The sequence below is a fragment of the Oryzias latipes genome, chromosome 8, assembly GCF_053564925.1.
Source record: "Oryzias latipes strain Hd-rR chromosome 8, Olatipes_Hd-rR_3.1".
In the NCBI taxonomy this organism is placed as follows: domain Eukaryota; kingdom Metazoa; phylum Chordata; class Actinopteri; order Beloniformes; family Adrianichthyidae; genus Oryzias; species Oryzias latipes.
The window spans coordinates 23,014,181-23,034,218 of record NC_136244.1 but is presented as its reverse complement, the minus strand read 5'-3'; the positions used below and the strand labels follow the sequence as shown (position 1 = coordinate 23,034,218).

The 20,038-nt window shown below is 39.0% G+C and overlaps 1 long non-coding RNA gene across 3 annotated transcripts in view; it reads right to left on the bottom strand.

Annotated features, from left to right (window-relative positions):
• LOC110015459 (uncharacterized) overlaps nt 1-20,038 on the bottom strand; it is a 160,765-nt gene that overhangs the window by 129,566 nt on the left and 11,161 nt on the right. For all 3 annotated transcript variants that reach the window (XR_013657817.1, XR_013657816.1, XR_002873639.2), the window contains exons 2-3: nt 1,206-1,269; nt 1,021-1,119 (exon numbers count right to left, since the gene is read on the bottom strand). This is a non-coding gene — a long non-coding RNA (uncharacterized LOC110015459). The remainder of the gene's footprint in view (nt 1-1,020; nt 1,120-1,205; nt 1,270-20,038) is intronic.

The window sequence follows — 20,038 nt, the reverse complement described above, 5'->3', positions numbered from 1 at the left end:
CACAAGAACTGTAAACAAATGAATTCATGTCCACATAAAATTACTACAATATTAAATTAAAAAGAAAATAGTCTTTTGTTTTACAAAAAAGTTTTTTTTAGTTGTTTTTCAATAAACTGGATATTTTTGCCAAAAACATTTCTGATCTGGTCGCACATTAAAACTGCTTCTGCCTCACAAACTGTTCTGTTTGCTCGAGATGGATCCAGATCACACTGAGATCATGACAGAGAAGGTTGTCAGCTTTGTACCTAATCACCAAACATGTCAGATGATAAATCACCAGCAGGTCCCCGACATAAATGTACAACAGAGCTGTGCGCCCGCTGGCAGCCTCATGTGTGTACTGACAGCCTGTGCAGAGATTATCCATGCACGGCATGATGGAAGCAGAAAAGGTCAACAACTCTGATTAGATTCTTACATTTCTTTGACAGGACACCTGCCACTGAAAAGTGCAGACATGTGAGTCCGGATGAGGAGGTTTAATTAAGCAACTGTTTCTCTTTAACAAACAGACAGCATTTTTTGGATTTGCTTCAGAATCTTAAAAATCCCTGGAAGAAATGATCTCAGTTTTTACATTTTTAATGCCAGCTTCCCTCGAAACTGCCATTACCTCTGGATCTTCCTTCTGTCCCTGTCTGATTGAGCTTTTCCATCTAAGGCAGCCCAGACTTGAGTACCTGATCCGGGTCCAACACTGCCTGAAGCTGCGCAGCCCCACCAGCTGGTGAGGGCAGCTTCTCGGTGGAGTGCGGTCCAACGCTACCAGAGAGGCAGCAGAAGGAAATCTGCGATGCACAGTCAGCCTCAGGGGCCTTCACAAGGGCATGACAGGGATTCATCCCAAAATATCCCAAATAAAAAAAGAAAAAAACTGCCTATCAAGCAGCTGAATAAGGAGCCTGTTTGTTTTCAGAGGAGGTGCTGTGAGGTTGTCAAGTCCTGTGGGAACCTCATTGTATTGTGTCCCCAATGAGACAATGAGAGAGTCCAGCATCTGCCACAGAAACTTACCTCGTCCATTTATTGTTCATCGAGAGACAGCAGTTCGTCTCCGAGAGCGGCGTCCTCAGGGAATCCGCCAAATAAAACAGTCCGCTCTCATTTTAATAACTGCAAAAGAAAAGGTAACTATCATTTCAGTGTTGGATCACCACTAGATTTCTTCATTATCCCTCAATAACAAGGTAAACAATTACCACTCAGAGCAGAAATGTGCAGCTTAAGACAGCAGACTCGATAATTAGGGCGAGGATGTGCACACTGAAAACAAAACAAAAAACAAGTTGGAGTCTTTAAGCTGAAGAAAACCATTAGTTCTAAAACTTAAAAATAATGAAAGACATTTATCTCCAAATCCTTTTTAAAAGTACAACCGAAGAACAATTCTGCAACAGTAGCTAATCATTTCTAGATCAGCAAAAACAAACTTTAAGAAATAATATAAACCTAAAAATTAAAAATTATGTGCTGCCACACAAATGTTTTTTTGAAAAAAGAAGAAACTTTGTAATAAACAGCAGAAAATGGTAGCTTTAATTAAATTTAATTCCATTTACTGTAATTGCAGGGGAATTGCAGTGCTGAAATGCACAGGGCAGTAATATACAAGACCACACAATAGTAGACAAAAAAGAATAAAAATAAGAATTGAGTGTAGTTATGTAGATGTAGTCTATTTCTAAACAGGAAAGTCTCACTTCAAACTCACATCAAACCCTATTGGCATGTCAGAGTTGTCCAGTTCACTGTTAAGTCTGATTAGATCAGAGGTCCTGCGGTGCAATTTGAGGACCGGGTGCAGTGTGTCAGCCTAGCAGCAGGGCGTTTTGGGCGTTGAAGTGCAATTTGGGTGTCAGAAATCTTAACCTTTGCAAAGAAGACTTATCACGTCAACCAATCAGGGGCTCAGCTTTGGCAAGTGATGTGTTGGTGATGGGGGAACCAACAGAGGAGAATCTGATCATTCTACTCCTGAACTAAGTTAAAAAAAAGGTCCTCTATTTTTATTGTTGTTTTTTTTACCCTCCAACTAATATGGGACAGTAAGTCAACAAACTGGGTCACATAAAGACGGATGTACCGCTGAAAGCGGCCGTCATTCAGACGCAGCTCCTGCAGTAGATGCTGAGGGTTACCATGCTGGGAGAGTCTCTGAATGATGTCATGAACCCAAACATTGAGACTGGATTACTGCTGCTTTTGTAGAACACTTAATTTCTCAACATCATCTGTGTCTTCCATTCATTGTAAACAAGATGTCCACTCAATCCTTCCATGCAGCAATGAGGCTAAAATCACTCATCTGGAGCCTCTAGTTTATGAACACATTTTTGGACAAGCAACCAGGAACATATGTGACACACGTCGACAGAGGCAGCAAACGCAAATTTGACGTGCAAATCGCTTCGGGGCTGAACGCAAGCATTGCAGATATCACATCGATATTTATTTTTCTTGTAACATTTGTTTTCCCTCAAAAAGATATTGTGGCAAAAAGGAAAAAAATCTGAATCACAGCAAAACAACTTCCACCAGGATGCTACTTTATTTTACAATTCCAAACTAATATAGTAGCGTTTCTGCCTTGTTTCCTGACTGCAACTACTAAAGAGCTAATTCTAGATCAAATAACGGCCAATAAATGCCATACTTATTTAACAGTTTGATATTTGGGTCCATGTTGCCCAAAGGAGCGAAAGTTTGAGTAATTTGAAATTACAAGATAGACAATTTTAACCATTATGTCTTTGTCATTACAGTCTACTCTGAATGTTATCCTCATAAAAGTTAACTTTACTGAACAAACCACTACTTGCTGATTTGTAGTGTTTTCTTAATTAAAACAGGTTCACTTCAAGATCTTTTATGTTTTTCTTTTTGTTTGTGTCTGGATCACCATTAATGACTTATTAGACTCTCATTTCAGCAAAAGATTTAAAAGGAGTGAGGCCAAAAAAAAGTGCAAAGACACATCCTAAAGACCGTTCGAATTTTTCTGCAGCATTCTGCTTTTTTCTTGGGTAAATAATGAGAAAGAGGCAGAAAACATGTGGAGATCAAGGCTGAAAAGTCCAAATCAAAACAGCTCCCAGCTGCAGATATTTAGAAATCAAGTAAAGTAAAGCTGCTAGACTTTATACTGTCACGTACACAGTCTGAGCGTCACGTTTGTTAAATACACATGGTCTGTGTGAAACCACTACACAGGCATGAAATTCCAGAATGCAGAGCTTTGCTTTCCCACAAAACCTGTCTCACTCTCTCTGAATGGAACCAGATCATTTCTCTAAAGAATTCTGCTTTTTTTTAATACCTCTTCCAGACATAAAAAAGTAGCAGCAGCAGCATCCCACAGAGTGTCATTTGTGCTTCGGCAGGGCAGAATGAGCTTATACTCTTTTCTCCCCACAGGAGTCACGGCAGCAAGAATCTGCAAAAGATTTATGGGAAGACTGAAGCTACAGCACAACTGAAAAGTTCAGTCAATAATTATGTTTAGCAGGTCTATTTGCTCCCACGATGTGTTCTCTCTTAAAAACAGCTTTTTTAATCTAAAGAAGTGTTTCAGAACCTCTGAACGTAACCTGAAGGTCACTTTAAGTAAACAGACTCTGGCAGTGGAGATGTAGCTTTGAGCCTGAGGCTTGATAACAGCAGAAAAAGAAAGATAAAAGATTTGGCATTTTCATTAAAATTACTTTTCTATTCAGGGCTGTGAGCATGGTGCAGCTTCTGTATGTGTTTATGCTTGCAGAAGGGATTTTGTTTGCAACTTCAGGTTTACTCTGAAAGGGTTTGCACCTTTTTCAGGTTTACATTTGATCACTTGCTGTTGTGTTTGCAGCAATTGAAATGCTGAGTTGTTTTAAAATCAACAATGAACACCCTCATTACATTACAACTGACCTGTACAAAGATGGTTTTCCTACAGAAAAAATTAAAAAGAATATGTTTCAGAAAACAGAAAATAATGTCACGAAATAAAAAACGAAATGTTTAAAAAAACATAAATTAGAAATCAGAAATGGTAGGTAATATGGGACATCACTTATTGGATGAAGTCTGTTCATCTTTTCAACTAGTAGTTATATGTTGGGCGGGCCACAAGCTCCCTGCTCTGCTCCATTATGATGCATTTCTTTTTAAACAGATCCGTGTACGTCTTTGTTTTCCTCTTTTAACCTGGTGTGTGACTCAAAACTGTAAAGCTGGACAGCTCCAAAACTGCAAAACTTGCACTTCAGGGCCACCGTACTCAGCTCCACGTTGCATCTGAGCGCAGCAGAAGTCATCTTAGTCAAACCAAACAGGAAATATGCTGCAGATTTTGTTGGAATCTTTCATCTTAGTTGGTTAAAAGACGGTTTCTTTCAGGAGCTGTCCAAACTTTTTCTCCCCACATCCCTTGAGCTTCAGGGCTCAGCTTGCAAGAACAAGCAGCTGTCAGGCAAGCAGTCCCCAGAGGAAGAGCCTTCTCAGTGGAGCCGTCTGCTCTCCTGGGTGCGCAGTCAGTCCTTGCATGTAAACAAAACACAGAGTGGCCCGCACACCTCCAAGCGTAAGGTGCCTGCATTTCCATTTACAACCTTACATTGAAAACTAGTTTTGGAGGTACAGGAAAAATAAAAACAGGTATATCCAGGCCTCTACTGGCCTACAGTCATAGACAGAGGATTCCAGTCAAACCGACACAGGTTGGGCTTTTCTCTGCTTCACTGCCTGCTGCACACCTGAGTCTCTCGCCTGCATGCTTCAGTGCAGCAGAGGAACTTCCAGGAAAAAAAAAGTCCAGCAGCATCCTACCTCCAGGGGTCAACACAGGCCTCATCTGCCTTTTATTCTCTGTAACACTGCCCACTGTTGGACAAAACACACCGAGATCGTCATGTGAACTTGGACAGGGGGACATGGCTCAAATTTCATTCATTTCATTTTTATTTACCACCATTCAAAGAGGCCCAAAGTGCTGTAACACAATATTACATCAACAAATGCTAAAGAGATGGAAACATTTTGACAAGAATTAAGAACGTAATGAGAAAACCTTAAAAAGGAAACTAAGGCACGGTCGTGGAGGAACAGTTTAGCTTCAAAACTCTCCATGAGGGTAACCTCTGTAAAGCAGGTGGCAGCTTGTTCAGAAGCCGACACAGCAAAAGCACGGTCCCACCAGAACTTTCACTTGCAGTTTCCTTTCGTGTGTATATTAAAATCAGAACAGCTAGCGAGATAATGGTGTGTGTGTGACCAAAGCTACATTCACAATGACCTCAGCAACGCACGTTCGAGCGACCACTTCCAGTGAAAGGTAGATTGACACGTTTCAGGCTTCAGCTTTCAAAACTCGCAAGTTTCTAAGACTTTTTTCGGGCTATACATACAAAACGTGCGACCACTGAACGCGCGTTGAAAGTTAACTTAGACCAATCAGGGACTTGGATTTGATAGTGACATATGGGTAGCATCCTCTTCAACTCATTTAAGTGCCGACCTTGGGGAAATTAATAATAGCTGTTTTTTGCCTGGCTGTGTTCAGCGCCTTGAATGAGCGACACCTCCCCGGTGTGTAAGTAGCTTTAAACCGTTTACACAATTTCTGTAATTGTTGCACATCAGCGCAGAGCTACTTTTCATCGCTCTATAGTCCACTGGATTTAGGTTAAAAAACAGTGCAGTTCTGGTTATTCAAAAACGTCACCTCTGGAGTTGAAACTCTAGAGTTCCAAATGTTAGTGAACTTTCCACATCCTTTTTTTGTGTTTATTTGCAAGTAAAATGAGACGATTTACAATTTTAGGTGAGCTTTCATGCCAGCCAAATGAAACCAACGTACAGTGATCCCTTGTCTAACAGGGGAGTTAGGTCCTAAACGTAGCCGGCAATAGGTGAAATCCAGAAAGTAGGATGTTTTAAGACTTTAAAACTTCTCACACACATTTGTCTCAGACAGACATCAACATTTTTACACTTTATCTTGTTTAAACAATGTTAAGATTAAAACACCACAGAGAAATAAATCCAGTATTATAGAATGAAAAGCAAAGCTGAACACGTTCTGAACAGGAGATATTTGATTTGATTTGATTTATTTATTTCAAGCATTGTAGTCAAAGCAATAAAGAATTTACACATATTTATCAAACTCATCACAGAAATGATGAAATGCATAGATTAAAAAGACAGAAATGGCACGGAGGAGATTGATTGACAAGGTGAACAGCCAATCAGGACACACAACACGGAGCATGAAAATGAACATGCCAGTGTCAATTCACCCATAGTTTGATCAACTCCCTCTGACACAGTGAACACTCATTTAGAAAACTGTCAATTGTGTACAAGAAATGCATATTTCATCTCATTAAATACTAAAAACAAGATTAAACATTTAATTAGGGTTTGACATTTTACATATTTATATGTGCTTATATGTAAAGCATAATCAACTCAACTGTATTTGACAGGAATCTCTGGAAGTGAATAAATCTGGAATAAATCATCCGATTGGTATTAGACACATGGTTTGATCTTTTAAATGTGAATATGTAAATCTGTCTCAGCAGCATCTCACCACACACAGAGATATGAATTACATCTGGCACGTGCACGCCGCGGTAAGAGCTCTGATAATTGACATAAGTTTGTGAATGCAAATGGGGTTTAAGCGTCATGTAGGTACGCGTGGAGTTAAGGGACCTCCCTGAGAGAAAACACTGCTTCCTGCCAGTTGCATTCACCGTCTCTCCCAAAAAAAAAAAAAAAATCACTTAATCATCCAGATTTCTCCCCCCTTCCATAAATATGAATTGCGCTTCCACTGATTTCCCCACAGAGTTTACAGTGAGACGAGCAGCCAGCAAGTTACTGACACAAATTTACTAACCAGTAGAAATATCGTCCCTAATTTAGTACATTTTATAGGAAAGCTCACAGGACTGGACACATATGATGTACAATGAGCAGAGCCACACTGCGCCCCGACAAGGTCAGATTCAGTCCATTCTCTTTTCTGGGAAGGATGAATAAAACATTTCATATTTGGAAACATCCAAGGCCCCAAATAGGGAAGGGTATTAGTCAGTGTCAAGCTGAGCTCACCAAAGCATCATGTTCTGTTATCATCTGCCCTCTTTCATGTGGTTCACTCTTGAAATAATCTTCTTACAAACAACTTTTATTTGTAAAATTATGAGTTAAAGACCCTATGACAAAAAACAGAGAGGAAGAAATCCCTATTGGCTTTCGTCTTAAACTAAAGCTATGTGCAAACATAATCCTCAAGACCCACTCCAATCATCTTTCGTGGCATTTTAAAAGTGTTCCCAGGGGTCTTTTAATTATGATTATGCCATTCTTGGCTAAAATCCAAAACCTATGTTGTTTTCTAGGATATAGCGTCTGCAGAACAGAACTAGTTCATGAGAAATTTGCCTCTAAGTAGTGGGTGGTACCATTCCCCTACCCGTTATTGGGCGTAGCAGGGAGCTGGTGGCCCGCCCAGCGGACTTTCCACGTCACAAATAAGCTCTTTTTCAAACGGCATCTTTTTATCTGCTTCTGATTCACAACCATTTAAGTAAACAAATACTCAGGAAAGCAAATTTGACCTTAATTTTCTTTATATACGTCCTCTATCATCAGTAAAATGCCACAGGAACATATAAAAAGAAAAGACACAATTTTTATTTTATTATATAATAACTATGCAGAAATGCACCCTTTCCCTCCAAAAAAATAAACATCTTTCAAAGAAGATTTTGTACATTTTGTACAAAAATTTCACACATCTGTAAAAAAAACAAGTACGTTTTTGTTAAAATCAGATTTTAAAGGAAAATTTGATATGAAGGCAAAAATATTCCTCATTAAAACAAATAAAACACTAAATCAACTGTTGATTGAATTCAGGAAGAGACTCCTAAATAGGAAGAAAATCCTCCTGCTTCCTGGAGAAATGTTTAAAGACCAGAGAAGCATCCCTGCAGCACATTTCAGTGAATTAACAAAGGCTTTTTTCTGAACGTTAACTTTTTCTAAAAGTAGTTTGAAGAAATGGGGGAATAATGAGTGAAAGGAAGTCTTAATTATCACGACTAAAGGCAAAGACTCACCACCAGGAAGACAACTACATGGTGGATTAACTGTTGCTGCTTCTGTGAGCTTTAGTTGCGCTGCTTTTACTTACAGCTTTAATACAGGCAAAAAAGTAAACTAAAGCAGCATTAAAAAGTGTTTTGTGTTTAATCCTACTAGTTTCTTCCTGTGATCTCAATTCCTGATTGACAAACAGAATTACATCCTTTGTTTAGCAGAAAACCCACCCTAGTTTGTCAAGTCTCAAAAACCTGCTGTTTGCATGATTAGTAAAGTTGGACATTTCATTCTTTCCTTCATTTGTCTTTTCTCCTAGATCAGAAATTGAACCTGCCTGTTAATGTGAGCATCTTTAATGCAGGAGAAAGTGTTAAATGAATTTTGGACCTCACCCTTGCCTTTTTTAGCACATTATCCTCAAGTTATTTTGTCAGCTTTCTTTCAAATTCTGTTAGGTGTCAGGCACTCTCAGCTTTCGTGTCCTTAAAAGCATCAGATCCAAGGCCTTTTAGTCAGTGCAGCATTCCTAACATTTTCATTAAATGATATCTAAATTGACATCCACTGCAGCATGTGTTCAATTTCAAATTGTGTGACACTAAAGGAGGTCGTCCTCCAGCTGGGGGGTCCGACCTTTTTAACATGGAAGTGAATGAACAAAAATCACCTGACATGTACTTTTCAATCTTCTGAGATTTATTGTTCTCAGTCACACAACATCAAAGCTTTTGTTCAATAAATTGATTATTAGCTTCTAGTCTGTTAGACTCAATTTAAGTATCTGACAGCAGTGGGATGCAGCATTTAACGTTTCTGTTAACGTCAATCACTTTCATATTTTTTAATTGACAATAATGGCTGTTATTCTTTATTTCTATCTGCATACATAACCTATATGTTTATTTTTTAGTAAGTATGTCTTAGCACTGATTTGGTAAAGACCTTAATCTCACTGTATATGTGACAAAAAGTCAATCTGATTCTGATTATTTTAGAAAGGGCAAGATCCAGCCATAATGTAAGCTGGATTCTGCACTTCTTTCTAAAGACCCACCCTGATTTATGTTTTTTTAAAGACGAAGGACATTAAGAAAATTAAGCTTAGATTTGCATTTCAGAGTATTTCTTCATTCAAATTGGTCGGCATCTATGTCCTATAAAATGACCCATGTTTTTTGATTTTGGCTAAAAACTGTAAAATCATAATTCAAAAACCACTGGGAATGCTGTGACAATAGATCAAAAATTGTTGGAGTGGGACTTTAAAATGTGTCATAGGACTTCTTAATAATTAAAAATGTCATGTTCTAATATCACTTTCATTTTAAAACTGGAGCCAAGGAACAATAAAGTTAAGTGACAGAACAGTTTTTGTAGTGTAACAAAAGCAATACTAGTTTGCAACTTGTAGAGGTCTAAGTGATGTTTTACATCTTTAAAAATATTTAAAAATCTCTCACACTCTCAGTTCACAGTCCCAGAATCTCTGAATCACTGCTGTCTTTTTCCACTTTCTCACACTGACAACATTAGGAATGGTGGTCTGTTATGTAAGCCTTTCTGATGTTCCAGCTGCTCACCTGAGCTGTATGAAAATATGTATTTATTCATGCGTACGCCTTAAAGGTACAGTAGGTAAAGGAGCTCCTTGCCAGTAAAAACCATAAAACAAAAGGATGAATATCAAAGCAGAGTTCAAGTTTTAATTTTCCGCCTCTGCTGCTCCAGCTTTTGATCAGCCTTTTCTCTCACCACTTGGTCACGCATCAGTTCAAGCCCCAGCCTCCAGAACAGATGTGACTTATCAGCACCCGTCTACCCAGCAGCCCGCCCACTTCTGTCCTCTCCCAGCAACCCCCTCTTGATCTTCACTCCGAATGCACCTCACTCCTTACCCGCACTCAAAAATACCATATGAACCAAATGAAAAGAAAACGTTGTTGTTTTTGCAACAGTCATATTGATTACAAGTCATTCAACAGAAAACAGGATGAACAGGGTCATCATTCGCTTGGTGCTTTCTCCACACTGCTCTGTTTTGCCCATTGACATAAACACTGAACTTTGAGGTCACCCAACGAGTTCAGATCAACAGAAATAAAGCCTGAGGGGTGTCGGGAATATTGACAGGAGTTTTGTCCACTTAACGACCTTCTGAAAATGGGCAATTGGGCAGGACTAAGTGTATATTTGAAGGGACTCATGGGTCCATCCACAACAGGAAAGAAAATATATATAAACATAAACCTCTAAGCTCAAGTTGGAGCAGAAGAAAGATTTAACAGTTTTAAAAAGCCCCCCTCCAATAAGTTTGTTATAAAATGGTAAAAAAAAGTGACATTTACAGTGTTTCCTCATTAATCATGAAAGTCTGAAATAACTCATCATGTGAAATCCACAAAATAGACTTACAGAGGTTTTAAGGCTGTAAAACTCTTCACTTCACATTTTGATCACCTTTCTCAGATAGACAGCTTAACACTTTTCTCTCTTGTTTAAACCCTCAAAGTGCAAACTCTCATGGAAAAATAAGTTCAGTATTATAGAATGAAAACTAAGCTCTGATCGCAATTGAAGATTTATGTATACCATATTTTCCTGAAGTATAAGTTGCACTTTTTCTTTAGCATATATTGGCATGGGGTGCGACTTATACTCAGGAGAAACTTATTTGTGATTCTTTTTAAACAAATGGGCTCACATATTTGTGGGAGCCAGTTTAGCTCGTGCTGGTTTGCAGCGCCTTCCGTCCGTGAAACCAGGATTCGAATCCAGGTTGCTCCCTATTCCCTTCTCTGCTTCTGTGCCGGTCCCAAGCCCGGGTAAAATTGAGAGGGTTGCGTCAGGAAGGGCATCCGGCGTAAAACATTGCCAAGTTAACCATGCGACTCCTCCTCAAAAGAGAGGTTGTTTCGCTGTGGCGACCCCTGATGGGAAAAGCCGAAAGAAGAAGAAGGGCTCATATATTTGTCATTTTCCACTAACAAGGGGTCACCCTTTAGTGGATGTTTCCTACCAACCACTAGAGGGAACTGTGGGTGTGATTTGAGAAGCATTGCCATTTGCTCCCAAAAGTGAAGCTTTTACTCCAAAGTGACTTGTACATGTTTTTTCCTCATGCATTTTTGGCTCCTGTAACTCATTCCTCCAACGTGACTTACACTCCGGCAAATATGGTCTTTGGGAAAGTGCACATATCTGCAGAAATCTGTTTCTGCAAAACAGTGAGACCACAAAAGATGAACCCCGATATAATGAGGAACTTACAGTGCAAAGCGCTTTTCTACCTTCCTTGAAGGACCAAAGCTCTTTACAGTCACAAATCAATTTACACAGTGATGGCGGCTCCACTGCCTTACTCTGCCACCAACCTGTAAGCACCAGGAGCAATGTGGGGTTCAGTGTCTTGTCCAGGAACAAATCGACACATGGGGGCAAGGCAGAACCCGAACCTGCAATCTTCCAATCAGAGGCTAACCACTCTGCCTCTGCACCATGCCACCCTCATGAGAAGGCAAGCAGACAGCAACACAATGTCACCATCATAGCACACTTTCTCCATTTCAGAAATGTTTTGTAGGAAAGTGAAAAAGGTATTTGGTTAAAAATATTTTCAGGGCCACCAAAAAAAAAATTACGGATCCCAAAGGAAAATTGAGCAAAGCTGTTAATGATTTAGAGTTTGGGTATGAAAAAAATAATTATGAAAGCTATGAGAGGCTTTGGAGAGTGATGCAAGCTGTTGTAGTCTATTCTTCAGGAAAGAAAATTGGCTTATGGAGTTGTGAAAGTGTGAACTAATTATGCCTATAAACCAACATTCATTGAAGAATAAGTCAGTCACATTCAGCTCTGATATTTTGAATCTGCATTGCTCCAAATCTGTCATCACACTATCCAAACTTCTGAATGTCACAAAGACAACTCAAGCTTTGCCCCCCAAGAAAAATCAATTGTTAGAATTAGTCAGAATAACATAATACACTGTCAGCAAAGACATAAATAATTTAATGAAAAACAGAGAGAAAATGCAAAAGGATTGTGGAAAAGGCTGCATTAGAAAAAGCCCCAATTATGACTATACCACCTCCCACCAGCTTTTATTTTCTGTACATAGGGAACTGTTTGTTTAAACATGTCTCATCCGTGCCGACTACTATGTTGCAGAAGTCTTTCTGTACCTTTGCTGTGATGTACTATTTCTGTTTTGCTTTATTTTTGAGTGAAACCTGCTGAATCAGGTGAAAATTGAGTAAACAGTAGAAAAGATCCCGGTCCCAGGATCTCTGTCAAAATTTACCATCAACAACAATGTTACCTTTAGTTTGAAATGTTTTGTGTCTTTCTGACTTGCTTGCCTTATTGCTTCATACAAAATAATTAAGTGTTTATAAATAACTGTAATAGCAATTAATGAAAGAAATGTAATGAACAGAGTTACTAGTGGATATTTCTTCAATAAAAGCGATATTGGAAACTACTTTTGTACGTTTTCTTCTTTGAAAATAACCAATGCTTCAGATTCTGAACAAAAAAACAGCAGTGAGAGGTGAACTTTACCTCTGAAAGGATGCGTTGTTTCACTAAACATAACGTTTATATCCCACTTTTCTCCGTTGGTCCTCAAACAGCAGCTGCAGCAGAGCAAGTAGTGGGTTCTGTAGCCATTACCAGGAAAACACTTCACACTGCATATCAAACAGTCCTGTTCATGTGAAACTGCAAAAATAACAACATTAAAGTTCTAATAATTGATACAGTATTTTTCTCTTTTGAAAGTGATCATGGTATAAGCGTGAATATGCACTTTCAGGTGTCCTAAATCGGAGCTTAATGGACTTTGTGGAAGCAACTTTTGCAGAGGATGGTTCACGCATTTATTTCTGAAAGTGGGACACCTGGAAGGGCATTACCTCTTACTTAACCATCAGGCATCTTGTTCCTACATTGAATGCTGCACACAGCAGCGTTTAAAATTATAAATGTTAATCATAATTCACAGCCATCAGCAGCAGTCAGGTTTTTGCAGCTTGCAAATCACTGAATCATTTTCAGATGACGGGTGACATTTAGTTTATAATAAAACTTTACCTTCCATATAAGAGGACTAAGCTTATAAGATCAGCAGCTTGCAGCAGAAACATTAGCTGCCTCTTCTCTTTAACTCATGCTCTGTTGGCTCTTTTGGAGCTGAAAGTTGTGCTGCATTCACACAACGTCTTTTGAATCAAAGGTCAATTCTAACTTTACAGAAGAAATGTGCATAAAATGTCACAAATGAAGTGAAAACAAACATCAAAGCTGTAAATTCTAAGTATCTTGTTATGAAGAATTGACAGTAACAGCCCAATAAATTGAGATTGTGTCTTGATGCCTCCAAAAGCAACTTCTCCCTCTAAATACATGTGCACCTTACTGACTTATTTCCCCCGAGGATGTCCGCGGTAGCTTTGAGAGAACAATATGCACAGTCCTATTTCCAGATGAGAGAAGTCATTACTGTCCTCTGTTCTGACATAAGCCTCTTGTGTAATAAGTTGAAGTCAAGAGGGGCTATTTTATTCAACTGAGTCACACAGATGAAAACGCTAGCCCAGTCATGGAGGCAGCAGCTCTTCGAGGATAATACTGACACGTTGGTGGCCGAACAAACACACGCGCAGGTATCGATAAAAGATGTCAACAAATGCAACATCCTTCATGGCATAGCTGAACAATAAAAAGGGACAATAGCATGCAAATTTACCGAACTGCAGAACAAAGCGTGGGCTTTGGGCCCGAGCTGTGTCAGAACTCTTCAGCACTTCATGGTGGGCGAGGAGCAGCGGGGATGCAAGCTTCAAAACGCCTGCAGCGCTGTTGCGCTTCACATCCCAGCAGCCAAGGCTTTTCCTTCTGTTCCAGTAGTGAAAACAACCTGGCCCAGAATTCACTGTGGGGGAAACGCAAGCACAGACTGCAGGGATCACCTCCGGTTCAGTCGCTACTCATGTGTGGGAATGAGATCTTAACTGCAGCAGCAGCTGATTGCATATACGGTTTCAGATTGACGCGGGTCAAGAACATAAATTTAGGCTGATTCAAATGATCAAAATGTGTTTTCTGCGATAAATGCTCCTGTCATTCACTCTCCTCCGCTCAGCTGTCCTGCTGACCTACTGTTCAGCCTCAAGTCAGCACTGAACTCAATTTCTATGAGCTGTAATTGAGTAGAAAACTATACCTTGCTAAAACCTCTAATGTTCCTAAATACCAGGACCTGAAAACCTTTTATGGACAAAATGCTTCTCTGCTAATATAAATCAGAGAACAAAATGTGCAGTTTCATTTACTGAGAGACTCTCAATGGCCTGCGGTTAGCCCATTTGCATTGCAGCTCTGCCGCCATGAATGTGTTTGGAAATTGGACTGTAATTTGAAAGAAGCTGGAAAAGTGCTGTGCAAGGAGACATCTTTTACCAAATCTTTACCAATTTATATTTTTGATACAAACAAGAGAGAATAAAAATAAATATGTAGGTTTTTTTTTTATCAAAGCCTGAAACCCAAAACAATTTTTTTTCTTTAAAGACCCACTCCGATGAAAACTGCGTTTTACATTTTTCAAACTGTTGTGAATCAGGGACAGACAAAAAAAAAACTTTATCGGAAAAAGCTTGTAGGCGTGATGAAGAACCTACAATCGGTGGTCACAAACTCCCTGCTCCGCACCATACATTGTATCCACGTGTTGACGACTAGATCCACGTACGTCTTTCCTCTGGCTCAAAAACCGTCGGCTGGATTGCGCCAATATTGCTCGCCATTTTTGTTGTACAACTGATGTTTGGTTGGGGTTGTGAGAGCCTGTAAGCTAGCAGGAGAGCATCTAAACAAAGGGTTGATGGGAAGAAAGGGCTTACTCACTCTGCACCAACGACCCCCGTATTTTTTATGAAACTATGTCCTGGAAAAGACAGTTTTTTCTATTTTGTCTAAAAATTGTGGAATCATCAAATCAAATCAAACTTTATTTATAAAGCTCTTTTCATATAAAAGTATAGCACAAAGTGATTTACATTAAAACAAAACAAATAGATAATATAAAAACAAGCATGAAATTAAAATAAACAAGCACAAAAATAAAAAATTTACCTACACAACCCCCCACTCCTTTCACACCTCCCACCCCCCTAACTGATGGGGAAAGACAATGAGAAATAGGCTGAGCACAAAAACAAGATGTTGGAAACGCTAATACAGAACAGTTTTTGGAACCGCCCTCTCTGTGAACAACCGCATAACCAGGCGGGGACCGCTCCACCACAGCTAAGCGGTGATGCAGGTTCCCATCCAGAGCCGCAGTGGCTGAACAGCAGCCGACTCAGAGGGAGAGGTCCAAACTGAGGAAGCAATGGAACTAAAAATGAGAATGAAAAAATGAAACATATTGATAAAAATAATAAACAATAAAACATTGAAATAAGGTAAATTAAAATGACACAAAAAATCTAGTGTCAGTTCATAAAACAAGATAAAATGGATAAATAAATAAATGAATAAATAAAGGTAGTAAAAAATTAGCTGAAAGCCAGGTTAAAAAGATGGGTCTTCAGCCTTTTCTTAAAAACGTCAATGCACTCTGCGGCTCTCAGCTCGTCTGGCAGACTGTTCCATAAACGGGGGCCATAGTGTTGAAAAGAGGCTTCTCCGTAGGGTTTGGTTTTTACAGTCTAAATGGTTAGAAGTCCAGTGGCAAAGGATCTCAGGGTCCGCGAGGGTTCATACTTTCCCAAAAATTGAATAAATAAGAAGGCACAAGACAGTTAAGACATTTAAAAACTGTTAGAAGTATCTTAAAATCAATCCTGAAGCATATGGGGAGCCAATGCAGGGATTTTAAAATTGGAGTGATGTGAGCTCGCCTCCTGGTCTTTGTAAGAACTCGTGCAGCAGAATTTTGGAGAAATTATGTTGGTTTTTGGAAGACCAGCAAGCAGTGCGTTACAATAATCAATTTTACTGATGATAAAAGCATGCATTAGCATCTCCATATTAGCAAGAGAGAGTAGTGGGTGGACCCTAGCCAGATTTCTAAGATGATAAATACCAGTTTTAACCACCTGTTTTATATGAGGGATAAAAGTCAGCTTAGAGTCGAAAATAACGCCCAGGTTTCTGACTGTTTCTGAATGGCTTAATGAAAGTTTTTTTAACTTCAGAAACTGTTTCTCTCTCTTAGCTTCAGGATATAACTAAAATTTCAGTTTTTTCCCGGTTGAGCTGCAGAAAATTATTTGCCATCCATAATTTGACATCTAGAATACATTTAAAAAGTGTTTCTATTGGTCTTGTGTCATCCGTAAATATAGCTATGTACAGCTGGGTATCATCAGCACAGCTATGAAAGCTGATGTTGTGGCTTCTGATGACATTCCCCAGAGGAAGCATGGAAATGTTAAAAAGGGAAGGGGCCAAGGATGGAACCTTGAGGCACACCACAATTAATTTCATGGCCCCCAGGAAAGTGTGTGTCCATGCTTACCCTAAAGTTTCTCTCCATGAGATACGATTCAAACAACTTGAGAACAGTCCCTTTGAAGTCTGTTTAAAAGGATCAGGTGATCAACAGTATCAGAAGCTGTACTTAGATCTAACAGAACTAGTACTGAGACCTGACCTAAATCCAAGGCACACCTTACATCATTAACGATTTTTACAAGGCTGTCTTAGTACTGTAGTTCGCTCTAAAGCCAGACTGGTTTATCTCAAAAATGCTGTTTTGTGAGAGAAACTCATTCATCATTACCAATAAAAAGGCTTTTCTGTTCATTTATGATGTTAGATCTGACAGAATCGATCTTGCTCCTGAAGTTGTTTCTAAAGTTTTACTTAAAAGGTCACTGGAAATTCCTTTACAATAGATCAGATAACTGGAGCGGGACTTAAATTCCCATTTTTTTCATGATTATGCAGAAATTCGTTAAATATCTTAGTAAAAATGAATTATAAAATTATTAAATATATATTTACGGCAGTGGATTTGAAGTCAATGTTGTAATCGGAGTCTACCTTAAAGGAGCATTATCTTCCCTCACCTGACAGGTCTGGGCAGAGAGACTGCGCTCAGGATGGCCTGGTCAGGCTTTTGAATTCCCCGTGTTAGCAAAAGGTCCTCTTCCTGTAAACGTAGACAAATGTTCTGTACGGAAGCAACTGCAGCCCTGCAGCGTCCCCACATGTCAAACTAATGAATTTTTAAAGAGAGCATGAATCAAAGTGCAGGTCAGATCAATAGACCATGGAGTGAATTTCATTGAGCTGTGGTGGGAGGCTGAGGAACAAGTGTTGCATCGTCACAGGTGTCCTGTCAGGCGTAACATTAGACAGGTTGTCTACATTTTTTTCCTGATCCCTGTGCACTGCCTAATGTGGCCTGTGACATCAGTCAGAATCAATTTGAAGCCTTTATCCAATTAAGAGCATCATTCTGGACACTAAGCACCGCCAGATAACAGGACCTGTCAATCAGTGACACTACACAGCAGCAAAGCATCAGTTATCCTGTGATGTGACAGCCCTCTAACATGCTGTCAGCACAACCTTTTCCCTCATGTCAAGGCTGCAATGTTAGCTTAACATTTACAGAATTACCTTTGAAGTCGAGATCAGAATTCAGTTCAAAAGAGATAAAAATATTAGGGCAATATCTCAAGATTTCTGAAATGTTTTTTCTCCACACAAATTTATATTTCAAAGCGATCGGTCAGCGCACCACTCGTGAGGTCTAGTTCTTACTCACTTGGCTTATTTTGCTTGTCCATGAGGACTGCGATGAACTTCTGAATGGCGTTCATACTTTTTTGAACAATGTGATCCAGCGTTTATTTTTAAACCGAACGACATCCTGCTCATTCGTTTGAAAAGAGCCAGAGGAGGGTGGTGTGTTTGTCCACTAAGCAGAAGCAGGCAATACAGAGGCAAAAAAAAAATTTGAAGTGAATTGTATTCTCTGGTAGTCTCGTGCAAAATATGAGATAAATCCAAGGTGTTTCCAGTCTTGCTTTCTTTTTTATCTTGTCCACTCTGTGTTTCTCTGTGTCTGTGTGTGAATTAAGTATTTCCCTTAACTTCTTCAGTTAAGTGTTCAACATCTTCAGTTTTAAAAATGTCTTTTTAAAATCGACAGAATAATGCTCCACAGGCGTAAAATTCCAGTCGTGGGTGACGTCAACAGCAGGTGTCACATTCTGCAGCGATTCCGCTCCGATGGCCATGTGACCACGGTGACTCAAGCGATTACAAATCACTCTGAAGTATAAACCGGCCTTAAGGGACGTCATGAAAATGGAAATGTACCATCTTAATGAGTGTGTTGAGTGTCTAACGAAGTATCTGTAAGCATAATGCAAGTTGCACGCACTTAGGATACTGTTGTCGTACACACTCTAGTCATAAGCAAGGTGACACCCTTTTCTTGACGTGTGCTAATGCTGCACAGATGGGGTGAGCTGGTGACGCCAAAGTACGGTGGCCCTAAAGCGCAAATCACATTTACAAATCTACGCAAAAACATTTTAAGTATCACAAAAAAATTAAAAAAGCAAAACAAAAAAACATTTTTTTTTGGTTTCTGGAAATTTGTTTTGATTTCTAAAATGTAATGTTTTTTATGTTATTTGTTTTGCTTTTTTTTTATAATACTCTGCTCTGAGAATCTCCTGCAACAGGAGGTTGTGTTGTGTCTAATTTACCCGTCTCTGGAGGATGTCCAAGCTTTAGTCTCACAGAGACAGCAGATCGATCCGTTTACCTGCCAGAGATAAGAGGGTCAGCTCTATTACATCTCCTCTTCTCCTAGCTTTTGGGAACAAAAATTACTTAAAGACTAGAAACAGAAACTGAGGAAGAGGCAATTTTCAGGCTTCATGGTACACAGATAAATCCAGATGGAAGTAATCCCTCCAATCAAGTCTGATTAAATCAGAATGGGATGTAAATGTTGAGTGTAAAACAAGCTTAGGTGATCAGTAAACAAAATGAATGTTGAAACAAAATGGAAATGTGGAAATGAATGAATTGAGCTTGAACATTTCTACATCTACTAGAAGTTAGGAAGAAAAGTACTCCGTGAAAATGTACTAATTGGAAAGAAACTTTAGCCAGATGTCTTATGTGTTTTATGTAACAAAATTACTTCATCCTTTGTTTCCTTTTTCCATGTGAAGTCAGAAGGAACAAAGGAGAGGAGTGAAGCACGTGGAGGGTTCAAGAGCCTCCAGCCCTTTATGATACTGAACAAAGGGTCACTTCCAGGGTGATTTGACTCTAATTTCTCTGCCTACAACAACAACAACAAAAAAGAAAAAAGACAGACAGCTTCAATCAGAACTTGACACAAGCATTAAAATGTAAGAAAGCAGCTTCATTACACAGTTACTGCAGTAGCAAGATTTTTAGTGTCAAAAGGTAATACCCGACCGAAATCTCACTAAAACAACATCGAAACTGACCACGATTAACATTTTTAATAAAACTAAAAAAAAAAAAAATTGGTTTCTTCTGCTTTTTGTTTAATATAAGAAGGAGTTAAACAAAGTTTACAAATTAAAGCCGTAAGCATCAAACCAACACTTTTTTTTAATTTAAATGGTGGCTTTTCTTTTGATTTTATCTCAATAGCAGCATTTTATTTTTTAGTTGCCAGGGGGTGACCAACAGATTTAGGGCATTTTATTTTTTTAGGTAGGTCTATATGTAATTTTTAGAAGAATCGGCAAAAGTACAAATTTTGGTCTCCATGGCAGTGGAGGTTTTTGTTAACCACGCCCACATAATATAGTCATGTCATATAGTTTCATACAGCTTGAGCAAATGATTCATGTATTAAATTTTCTGAATATTCCTATGAAAAACATGCGAGTCATGCTAAAAACTTCCATTGCATATCCCCGAC